This window comes from Coturnix japonica, chromosome 3, assembly GCF_001577835.2.
Source record: "Coturnix japonica isolate 7356 chromosome 3, Coturnix japonica 2.1, whole genome shotgun sequence".
NCBI classification, from domain to species: Eukaryota; Metazoa; Chordata; class Aves; order Galliformes; family Phasianidae; genus Coturnix; species Coturnix japonica.
In genome coordinates this window covers 37,976,275-37,988,832 of record NC_029518.1, presented here as the reverse complement: position 1 = coordinate 37,988,832, position 12,558 = coordinate 37,976,275, and the positions used below count along the sequence as shown (strand labels likewise).

The following is a 12,558-nucleotide window of genomic DNA, read 5'->3' as shown; positions in this document are numbered from 1 at the left end:
ATACAGCTCTTTCCTTTCTTTCTTAGAAGATGGAGCATCTCCTTTGGGCAAACCTGGCATTTGAAGAGGCAACAGACAGAGCAAAGTACTCAGCATAAAATGTCTCAGTCCCTAGGTCTGCTGCAACACTTTATGAGGCCATCATATACTCAGAAATGTGTTCTCATAATGCATCTGTTGGTTTAATTAGATGTATCGCGTCTATTCATTCAATTGGTTAAGCAGTGGTTTTCAGACTGTTGTCATGAACTAACCATATTCATTCTCTGAGAAAGGGCTTCAATACAGCCAGCTGTATTTTATATATTTATTTTAATCTGGGCAGTAAAAACTTCTGAGAAATCAGGAATGATTGTTTTCCACGTGATCTGTGTTGGATGAGCATGGCTGAACTGCACTCTTTGTTCCCCAGGTATTACCCCAGGAACAAGATGGGACATAAATCCTTCCTGCTCTTTTCCCAACTGCTTTCAACACATCTCTTGCCTAGAAAGGTTGAACAGATTGTTCCAAAAGCATAAAAGGCAAGAAGTACCAGGGTGTTATCCATTTCAGTTTTACTCCTGAATTTACTGTTACCTAAGAAGATACAATCTCCAGGTGAGTTTTTTATTCGGGACTTAAGGGCTCTTGGTGCCTCTTTTCCATGTGAGACTACTGGTGACCCTAGGGTAAGGTGCTGCACCAAACCTCTCTGCAAAGTGAGACATACCTGCTGTCAGATCCCCACCAGCTGGAGGGGTTCTTTGCCAAGAAGAGGGCAAAAGAAAAAAATCATTGTACAAGAAAGCTAATCAAAACCTCCAGGAAGTGTAGTGGAGTGTCTATGAACACCCTGCACTGTGGTAAAGCCATTCATTCTCTGTGCTTTGTCCATTAGTGTGGGCACCTGGGACATGATTCTTCGCTGTGATCATCAGTGCACTGTCCAACAAGGTCCCCTTCTGGCCCTCTTTTTAGGGCAGAAGAGGGTATGGAGCAGTGGGAGGTAGAAGAGCAGAAAGCAGAGGAGAGTGAGGAGTGTGCGGAGAATTAAGCAGTGAGGGAAGGGTTGACGTGTAAACTGTTTGAAAGTGACCTGCAGCAAAGGGCAAGAGAAAAAAGATAAAGGGAACCAGAAAGAGCTCCAAGAGGAGACTGAAGATGAAAAGATCAGGCCTTCTGAAAGCAGACAAGCATTCTGGTCATGTACAACACCATTTCTCAGACTGGGTAGCCAGGGACAAAACTCTTATTCCTGCTGCGAGGTGTGAGGTGGCAAAAGTTACAGATATAAGCAAAGGTGCGGGGATGTCATTGGTTTCTAAGCCAAGGTTTTTTCTAACTGAAATGGCAGTATTACTTTCAAAAGCATTATTTTCTTCTTGTGTGTCTGTGTGTGGTTTTTAAACAGTTCGCATGGGCTTTTATATGCAAACACCAGTTAGAGTTTAAAAAGAAACAGTTCTGATGAGTTATCTTTTTCTTAGTGAAGGATTGTGCAATGGAGAGAAGAAAAAAAATGGAGTGATTGCTGCCTGAAGGATAGCAGTGTCAGAATGGGGCCAGCAATTAGCCACCTCTCCTTGACATGTCTGCTTGGCATAAGCAATAGTTACAGCATCAGAAGAGCAAACACATGTACTTATTCAGGTGCAGCTCGTTGCTTCCTTAACTGTATAACAAAGAAGCAGTGAGGACCTACCACTGTGCTTCAGGGAAGCCTAGGAGTGGGAATTTGGGAAGCCTCCAGGTGCTCTTCACTTGATCCGGGTTTTCTATCCCTCCAAAGGGCACCTTGGAACATCATATCTTTTGTTAATGTTCTTCTGAAAAGTGGTTTAAGTGAGGGGAAAGCATCTTTGTGTTTTAGAGCACATTTAATTTGGTATAAAAAAAAATTATGCTTAGGCTAGAGGTAACACCACAGATGGTCTGTGTCCTGCAGAGACGTAGATCTGATGAGCAGTGGTCATCAGATTTGAGCTGCTGGGCTGGTATCAAGGAGAGGAGCTGCAAGAAAGGAGCTAGAGAGTCTTATTCTTCCACTTTTGCAATCAGCAAGACTGGAAATGAAGGGCTGAGTCACACTCATGCATAGGGAATTCATTGAAAATGCCTTTATGCACCTTGCAACAGCCTTTGATGAACCTCAAAAAGGATTTTGCTGTGTAGTTTCAGAAGAGACCATCTGTGAGGTAACCAAGAAAACCAGTGCAAAAATACAGAAGAGATTGGTAAGAAGAAACAAAATCATCTGAAAAGCCACATTTACATTTAGGAGTGGGGAAGAAAAAGGCCTTCAGGTGTTTCAGCACTGCACATCAATTCAAAAATACCTATGAAATTCTGGAAATGCCAGCAGCTTGGGGAAAAGAAGCAGGGCTATTCACTTTTGTCCAGAGTCAAACTTGCTTAATGGCATTCCCAAAACACCCATGGTGGGATTGGAAAGCTAGCTTTGAGGACCCTTTAAAGGCAGAGGCTTCTTCTGATGTCCTTCTACAGCTGTGCCAGTATAAGTTGGCTCTGTCTCCCCTGCTGTTATAAAAAATCCAGCATTTCCTTTGCTTCATCTTTTTGACAGATCTGTGCATTAGTCTGAGAGTGCTCCTGCCATTGCAGGGAGCCAGAGCTGGCAACCCTGGCAGCATGCAGCTGGTACCCAGAGCCAGTGCACACAGGGAAGGAAGCCTGCAGAGCCCCCTGACAGCCCTGCTTTGCTCAGGGGGAGGTTTTCTCCCTGTGGAGTCTGAGACGGCCGGTGTTTTAAATGATGTATAAGCATGGCACTGCGGCCATCAGGGTGAATTCTTGCCTTGCTGCAAAAAAGGAGAAGTGAAATCCTTCTACTAAATTTAGGGGGAAATTTCTACATCAGCTGAGCTACTTGGTGAGCCTGTTCTAAATGATTGCCCAAGTTGTGAGTAAAATGAGCAGTGACATTACAAAAGCGATGTGACTGCTGTGTACTGTCTGTCCCTACCTGACCTCCTTCATATCTCTCTGAGAAGCACTAAAACTTTGGGGTTGCATCTGAGCCTTCAGCGAAATGCTACGCAAAAGAAACTGAGCAGAATCCCACCAGTGTGTGATCCCCATGGAGCTGCCCAGGTCTGGGAGATGTCTGTCCATTGCCAGGGCACCACATCTAGTGAGCACCTCTGCAGAGGGTCTAGGAATCAGTCCATTGGACACAGTCGTATCTCTCATTTCCATTTGCAGGTGTGATTTGACACAGCAGCCAAAATGAGCTGGGTCACATCTGTAAGCACAGGAGCAGTTTACCTTAGAATGGCATAACAATGTATTGGGACTTTTTTCAGTTTGATAGTTCTAGAGTTCCTTTTTTGTTTTATGGGGTTTTTTTTTTCAGCCACAAAACATTTCATTAGCAAACAGTTTACATTAAAATCCTAGCTTCTAACTCCATGATTTATCTATCAGACATTTGATGTAACATGTGGATTTATACTATCCTGCTACGATTGCCGTTTGGAGTACTTAGGTTTTTAATATCATTAGCCTAATATTTAGTCAGAATGCAGATTTTATGATCGCAATAAAACTAATTATGGTGAGGCACTCATAACTCAGTGTGCTGGTCCTCTGAGGCATTACACATGCTATCACTGAGCTTGAGGAAAGCTATAAATGTGGTGAGATGCAGCACAGTGACTGACACAGAATAGGAATGAAGATAAATTTTGCTCTCAGGTAAGAGATTTTTAATGACTGGCCTCCTACTGTTGAAGCCTTTCTGTGTGTTAGAGAAAGTATGCTACTGAGTCCACACTTTTATTATGCTTAGAAACCAATTTCAAATCGAATTGGATGGAAATGAGCTTTTCACTTGTTTTGTCTCTGTTCCTCACCTCTCCTTCTTTCCTCGGTGCCTCTGCTACCTGTTTCCATCTTCTTCCCAGCCCTAGAAGCCAGCTTACCTTTCTGCGTGGCCGGTGACAGCTCCATACCATGTAGAGCTGCTTCTGGGAGGGGAAGGGGCTGCCATGATGTCTTTGTGGGTCTTTTCTCCAGATTTTATTTTGGCTTTGATGGAAAATGGGTGAACAAGTAATTGCCTTTTGGCCTGGAGGCAGAAGGCCTCTGAAAGTACCCTGAAAGGCCTTGAATCAGTAAATAGCAATTACAGTAGCTCTCTCAGAGGGAAAGGGTGATGTCATGATGATTTTGAACAAATAAAGCACCTGAAAATGATAAGAGCCCAGGCAGTTTTACACTGTCATCTTTTCAGATCTGACTATTCTGTGTTTCAGCTCATTAAAGCTGCTTTACAGGCAGCCGTCTGCAGTGCTTTGCATCTCCTGCCTGCCCCTGTGCACCATCCCTTATCTATTCACCTGTGCTTGGCCACCCAGACACAGCTTTGCCCTTCCTATCTCAGGCCACCCTGGCCTGCTACAGACAACTAGCCAAAGTCTCCTGTGGGCAAACAATTTCCACTTTCCTAAGCCACCATCCCATCCACATCAGCATAGCCCAGTTGGTCACCTTCTCATATCTGTCTTCAAAACAGGACATGTCAGCATGGGACTCCTTGGTCATTCATTTCTCCATTACTGTACTGCCAGCCTTTGACTGCTGCTGCTAAATTTCTTGATTGCTTGTAGATGATAAAGTTTGATGGGATTGATATAACCAGCTGGTCTGACCTCTAGTATAATTTAAACTACAGGTCTTTTCTGAATTGTTTTCTAATGTCTTCTGAAAAAAAGACATACATTAAAAAATGCCAGCCCTTAGTTTATTTGTTCTGATGATGGAGCAGCCACCACAAGTGCCAGCAGTTTGTTGCTCCATTTGTTGTTTATTATTAAAAATACATTCTTCTAGTCTGAGTTTGTCAGCATCAACCTCCAGCTGTTAGAACCAGTTGCGTCTTTATCTGAAGAGTCCTCCTTCACATTTCTGTTCCTCAAATAGATTCTATGATTAATTCATCTCTTAAACTTTGTTTTGTTAAAATTAACTATCTGGGTTCCTGAGTTTTTCTGTAGTGTTTTCTACTCTCTGGCTTCTGAAGTACCTTTGGTTCAAGTCATTCTTGCACAGATTACACCATGGAAGAGTACCATAGTATCACTGTCCAGCACTATTTGTCATTCTGCATATTGGAAGGTAATGCTTACCTTTCTCTACCACTTCAGTGGCTTGAAAAAGGTGCTCCCCTCTGCAGGGAATATATGCCGCACTATCTCAGAGTGATCCAGCAACCACAGAGAAAGAAAACTTTTTATCTTTGGCCTTGTAAGTAGTAAATCACTTTGAGGACATGAGATATCAGTGCTATATCCTGCTTCCCTCATTGTTTCCATGCTATTAGCCTAAACCACAGGTGATAATGTTTTTGATGCCTGGCCTGGGCTCTTTCTGCCTAGACCCAGGATTTAACAGGTGGTAATATTTCGGCAGGAACTTTCCTTTTACACCCAGCTTACATGTCCAATCTCTCATTATCATGTTTCCAGTCTTTTTAATGTATCATAAACCTAGTAAGGTATTGTTTTACATTCCCTTTCAGATCAGTGGCACATATTTGGCATAACATATATACAAAAACTAAGTTTCATGGAACATCTATAAAACCTGCTTGTAGAAAATGTGCTGGTAGATGATTTCCCAGCTACAGTTTTGTTTCCAGATCTCCAAGCCGGCTTGTTCCTAGCCCCTCTAATATCTACTATGATGATATTGTGTCGTTCTAGTTTATTATTCACAATAGGAAATGGTACCAACCAAACGTCTATCAGAAGACGCTTATTTCAACCTTATCCTTTATCAGTCAAATTTGGAATTTAGCTGATTTTTAAAGGATAAAATTACATGTATTTTATTTTATTCTGTTAATCCTGAGTCTATAGAAATTGTATCTTTTTTCTTTCTTTATGAAATGAAATTCTCTATCACCTGTGTGCATATTCTTCAAGGGCTCAGTTCAGTTGCACAGGGCTGGTATCATGGGACCATCTCATTTACCTTTTTTAATATTTCTGTCTTACAGGCTTTCTGCCAGTACCCTGGAACTTCCCCAGTGTTTCAAGACGCATAGAAAATGAACATTACTGATGCAGAGAGCTGTTCATCAGCTCTTCTGAAGTTGCTGATTTCAAGTTTTCCGGATTGTAGAAGTCTGGAGAGAGTAGCTGCTCGTTAGCATCAACTTTGGCTTCTTTTGGAAAAAAAAGGATTTCTGTACAGCTTTGAAAATCTGTGTGTGCTCAGCCTTTTCCCCAAGTACAGAGCAGACACTTTGACTGACCACTTCTGCCTTTTTTTACATTCCTTCTACTGGTGGCCAAGGGAAGTGGGAAAGATTCCTTAAAATCTCTTCATGGCTGACAGTGTTGACCTCTTTCTGAAGAGGCCAATCTGCAGAACTGGGAGAATTTATGTGGCTAAAAACATGCACATGTGCCCTCACCTGATACGATCCTGGCAGGGATCATATACATCATTCCAATGACTCCACAGAACAAAAGCCTAGTCAGCTTTTCTCTAATATTCAGATCATTCCAGTTTGGATCAAGATACCTACACAGATTTTCATGCACCAGTTCATTATTTGTTAGAAGTTACTTGTGGCAAATCTAAAAGATAAAACATGAATAACACTTTTTTTTTTCTAAAGGGATTTTTTTTTATTGTTCTTTTTTTTTCTTCCTGAAAACTACGCTGCTGACCTGTCACTGAACCTTCATTCATCTATACTGCATGTACTGCATGCACATACTGTAAAATGGTGGCAAGTATTAAATATTCATCTTTTTCTCCAAAGCAAAGCTGTCTGAAAAGACTCTGCTTAAATCTTTGCTGTGCTTAGAGCTTGTGCTCACAATGAAAAGGGAAACTAAGACAAATACCGCACACGTCACCACTGTTACTCATAAATACTAACAGTGTTATATTCACAGAGGGTAAAAAAATACAGCTCTTTTTAAATGGTTTCAGAATCATTCTGAAGTACTGCAATATAAGTTCCCTTTAGGAGCGGAGTAAGTCTTTGCTTATGGAAGTTTTGTATATGAATTGAGTGGCCATTTGAATTAAATTCCATTTAGCAGAGCTGATGAAGGGGCAAAGGAAGTTGCTAAAAATCTTCACTGCAAGAGGGCTTTGCTTCACTGTGTGTTTGAATTAGTAGCATCCACACTCTCACACCACTCATAGCAACATGTATGGTTAACAGGAGCTGTGGATAATGGATTTAATGAGCCGCTGCCGCTCTCTCAAGTGAGAGTTGCTATTTTGCTGCTTAATAGCCATCACACATTTATTGAACTAGACCTGTGAGCCATAAGGTGTTTCTGCTCTGTGAAGAGTAGTAGGAATCAGCAACATGGAGATACTGCTTAAGAAAAGAATAAGAAAAAAAAAATAGCCTGATTTTTTTCAAAAATAATATTTATGGTAAGATGTGCAACGGAACAGGAAATTTCACCAGCTGAGATAAGGTGGCAGAAGAGCAGATTGTAATGGAAAACCTGTGCAGCCTGACATGCTGCTTTAATGATGACTTGAACACTAGAAAGTGTGGCAGGAGCATGTGTCTGCACACCTATACTCCATTCACATTTTATTTTTTATTATATTTTTATGCTGGAATTGTGCGCAGAATCCCCAGCTGCAACCTGTCTTAATGCTACAGTGCACACAGACACCACTGGAGAGAATCTAATGTTGGGAAGAGGAGAAGGAGAGGAGGAGAGGAGTGGCCTTATTACAAAGCTGAGGAGATGCCTCGTTATCCTCACCTCCCCAGGAAGAACCAGCAGTTACACTGCTCAGATAATGCTCAGTGCTGAGTGGCAATGAATGAAACAGATCATTACTAGATGGTTGGCTGCAAGAGATGCTTAGGGAAAAAGATATCTCAGGACACAAAGAGAAAAATTTCACTGACGAGAATTTTTTCCTTGTTATTTAAGCAGTGTCCAGCACAATGAGCCTCCCTGATGTGGTTTTGTGTTGTGTGACAATGTAAATGTTTACCACTGCTGCTGATCATCATAACTATAGCCAGTGTAATTTACAGCAATTGAAAGCACACAGCTGCCAGACCATGAAATGGTTTGAACTATACAGTGTCTGGTGTGCTTGTGGTGCTAATGGTAATGTGATGTGCCTCAGTGGCTTTTTGAAAGGTCTGACTGTAGGAACTTGCGCACTCTGTACTGATGGGCAGTGGCCTGAGATGGGAAAACAAATCTGTATTCAACAGAAAGGTGTCTTTCAGAGAGCAAAACTTGGGGTAGGAGTCCTGCTGTTTGCTGAGGCTCCCTTTGGAGGCTGTGTTGTGGATCTGTATGTATTTGGCTTCTAAAACGCTCAATGTAGCAACAGAGAAAATGGAGGCATCTAGCTTGCAGACTTGGACATGGAAGCAGGGCACATGACTGGGCAGAGCTCATCTCTGCCATGGAAGTGAAATGAGTGTGGATGTCCCAAAGCCAGAGTCAGGCAGGAACACTTCTGGTGGCACAATCTTTGGGGAAGAGAGCTGAAGGCCTAAGATCACTGACGGATCTAATGATATAGAAATGCTCTCCAAGCAACCAGTCTTTCTTCTTGCAGGCAGGCAGTTCCTGTCTGACTTTCCACTGAGAATTTATGAGGGTGTTATTTTCTCATACAGATAACTAATCTCAAATGCTCAGTCACCAAATGATGTGCTGATTTCTTGATACTCATGTCTGAAAAATTTGGCCTTTGGGCCTCTTGTTCTCACTAAGACTGAAATATTATTTATTCCATCATGCAATTGTAAGTATAAATATCTGCAAATATCCTCAATATTTGTAAACCTGCATTTTGCAATATCGCAAAACTTGCAAAGTCTGCAAATGCCCCAGAGCTTGAAGGGCAGAGATAATTATATTATTACTTAAAATGTTGATGTACACAGGGCTACGCAGTCTCCTACAGTCTGAGTCAGAAGCCTCAATGCTCTGTATCCCAGACTTGCTGCAAATTAAATGTGAACGGCTATGAACTTGAGTGGGTTAAGGCATCATGTTGTGCTGCTGTGGAGTTCGCTGCTATTTATCATTGCCTCCCACTGTGAGGTTGGAATAGGCAGACTGAATGTCACGTACGCTGTATTTATAATGCTGTTTTAAGGTCATCTCCATGTGCAGATGCTCTAGACAGAGTGGCTGATAAGTACAGATGTGGTTGTTGCAAGGCACTAAATAGACTGGAGATGATTAATTTGTAAAAGCCATATTTCAGCCAAGAACACTGCTGTGGACAGTCTATTACTGGCAACCTTCCAGTCACCAACAGCTGGCAATTAACACTTACACAAAGATGCCCAAACTTTGGCCAGCCAAAGGCTTCAGTGGCCATTTGCCAGAGCTTTAGGGCTGTACCTATTTTACATAAAATGGAGCAGATTGAGGCAGATTTAATCTTTCTTATGGAGCTGTGGCCCACAAAAGCTTTTGCTTCTGGCATGCTTTGCTGTACCCTGATCAAACCATTGCCCCATTGTGGAATTCAATGGGCCACATTTAGCCTCAGGGTTGTAGTCCGGTTTTCCATGAATTACGTTAACTACTGACAATATACACAAAGCCTTTCAATCCAAGTGTGGAAATGCAGCAGTTAATCACATCCCTTTGTACATGAAGAGAAGAGACTTTGCCAAGATATAATACATGTTCTGATGATATAATTTAACAGTAACTACTAACAGACTGCTAGTCATTTGTGCTGAGCATTACACACGAGGGAAAGTTTCTGACCTGCAAATGTGCAGACTCATAAGACAAGGAATGAACTATCAGATGCACATAATTCTTGCTGAAGTAGAAGGCTGAGGAAGAGAAGATCCCAGTCAGCATGAAGGACAGATGGCAGCTTCAGGCCACATCACATGAAGAAGGAAAGAGACTCTCTTGGACTACTTCCACTCCCATTTCTGCAGCTGTCTCCCCCGTTGCAAAAGCCCTCTGCAGCAGTCAGTGAAGAAGAGGGTGGATCTATGAAACCTGGTTCTGATCACTTGCCCTAGCTGTCTGTTTCCAAGAAGATTTGTCTTTCTTTTCACCAGAAGGGCAAAGGAAACATTGGGTTTATATCAGCTCAAGTTTTATTCTCTTAACTGTGGTGAAGTCAGCAGAAACCCAGGGACCATTCTCTCCCTTCTCTGACATAACTCTGGGCATAACTTGACCTGGCACCAGGGTGCTTAGAGTTGCAAAACTATGTGCCATGTGTCACTGCTTGAGAAAAAAGAGCCCAAACCCATGCCTTGGCTTCTCTGTTCTTTAAACTTAGTTTCATGAAGTCATACTCTGGGGTCTCTGACTTGATGTGAATGAAAAGTCTTGCACTCTGTGAACTAGCCCAGCATGAGCAGGAGAAATGGAGACCATCCACCTGCTGTCCCATGTCCTGGAGCAGCCAGGAGCTTGGTGATCACAGGGTTACTTTCACCCTCTCACACTGGAGAATTAGTTGAAGGATGGCTCCCATTAACCATGTGGGTGTTGTAACACTTCCCTTGTGTGAAATGAGATGTGGGCACTCTGCCCCAGCCATATTTTTGCAGAAAAGACTGGCACTCCTCCTCTCTCCTCTCTCCCCCAGCTGTCCTGTTGGAAGAGATGCTTAACTGTCTAAAACAAATGAGGATTATGGGCTGTGAATCTTGGTCTGGAAGACTGACTTATCTGCAGCATGAAAATAGATGACTAAACTCCACAGTGGAGTACAATTTAAGAAGCAATCATTTCCTTGGTGTTTCCTATTGGCTGTACACCTCCTGGCCACCAAGCAGGCTGCTTTGGCAGTACTCTGGTTCTGGGCAGGGACCTACTTCCAGAGGGCTAAAGATTCTACTCAGGGAAAAAGGTTCATGGGGCTTTAGAATCTGGCACTGTGCTCAGAGGTATGCCCAGACTTGTAGTTATGACATCTGGGGCACTCTCAGTGTCCAGGCATTCTCATCTGGCTTCTGCTTGGCTTCCAGAGAGCACTGACAGTGCCATCATCTAAGTGTGTTTCTGCATATGGGCACTGCTCCTGTGTTTTCTTTCCTTTTTCCTTTGCTGTGCTGAAATACACACATTTGCCATATTCAGTCTAAATGAATGTAAATTAGTGCATAAAGGGACAGGGCACAATCTTAATTCTGTGTGCCCCAAAACTGACTCCGTTATTTTTACCTTTCAAGAGTGAGACCTCAGTGATAGAAGAGAGAGCGCTACTGAAATGTCAGCTCAATATTTAGAGAGGTCAAGAAAGCAAATTGAGCATAAGCAACTAAGAGGAAAGAAATAAGAACTCATGATCCTTTATTATTCCCATCCAGGGTACGATTATATTTTTTATACTGTGTGCAGATCTGTTGGCCCTATCAGCCTCTAAACCATGACAGAACAGAGAAGACTGCAGTCATGAGAACTGAAACGACCCAATGTATGGAGGATGTTAAATACAAGAGGACTGTTAGCCTGGATGGACAGCTTCAGAGGAATGTTACAGAAGTATGCAAAACAATAAGAAGTATAGAAAAGGCGAATGGCTGATGTTGTTCATTACATCTTGCAATATAAGAGCTCTGGGATGTCGAGTAGAATCACCTGGTGGTAGCTCAGGTCACATGAATGGATCATCTGTTTTACTCATCACTTCATGATGTCCTTGACAAGCAAACTTTTGTGCCAAATAAAACAATAAGAAGAGAAAAACTCATGGCAGGTGATGAGTTGCAAGGAAACCACCAGTCACTCATAAGTTGTGAAGGTGCGTGTCACTAGACATGAAGAAAAAATAATAATAAATCAAGGCTCTAATTCTGCATATCTGCTCTGTTCTTATATTCTTTCTGTGAGCATCCCTATGATTTGTGACACTAACAGAAAAGGACATGTATTTGAGTAAATTTATTACAGGTCTCCAAGTACCCCTAGCCTTTCTTGAAAAGGCTTTGAAGGAAAATAATAATAATAATAATAATAATAATAATAATAATAATAATAATAATAATAATAATAATAATAATAGATCAGCCCAAACAGCTTCTTGCTTCTCTTCCTGTGTAATAAGAGATTATTCATCAGACACTTTCACCTTGGCTCAAATGCGTTGTCCTCATGCACTGTATTCTCAGGTGTATATTTCACAAAATGCATCTACGTATAAGCATTTCACATGACTTACTTTCTTACTCATTTGCACCCTTGCAACACTGAAATGTTTACGTGCATCTTTCAGAAGATCCCACAGAAGCTTACCAACAGCAGATCTCCCTGACCCCTGAGAGGCAGGGTTTTAGGACAGAGGGACCAAGTGCAACAAGGATTCAAGTCCTGGCCCAAGTTCATGTACAAAGTCTCCAGTAGTTCAGGAACCTCTAGAAATCCTAGTGGCAAGGATTTTGCTCTGAATGCCAGCCCTGCCTCTTCCCAGCAATCTCATCCAACCCACAGATCTTTGGCCCTTCTATTTAATAGTAGGCAGACATTTGTTTTCATGCCAAATGTGAACACATGTAAGCACACATTACAACAATCAGTGCCTAAACACAGCTTCCTCCATGTGTTTGTAGGCCTT

At 42.1% G+C, this 12,558-nt stretch overlaps 1 long non-coding RNA gene across 3 annotated transcripts in view; it reads left to right on the top strand.

The window, feature by feature from the left end:
* The window catches only part of LOC107311478, a 109,409-nt gene extending 97,604 nt beyond the window's left edge, over window positions 1-11,805 (top strand). For 2 of the 3 annotated variants that reach the window (XR_004306602.1, XR_001554085.2), the window contains 2 exons: window positions 413-600; window positions 6,002-11,805. This is a non-coding gene — a long non-coding RNA (uncharacterized LOC107311478). The remainder of the gene's footprint in view (window positions 1-412; window positions 601-6,001) is intronic. The other variant, XR_001554086.2, reaches the window with a different exon arrangement.
* Window positions 11,806-12,558: the final 753 nt, after the last annotated feature.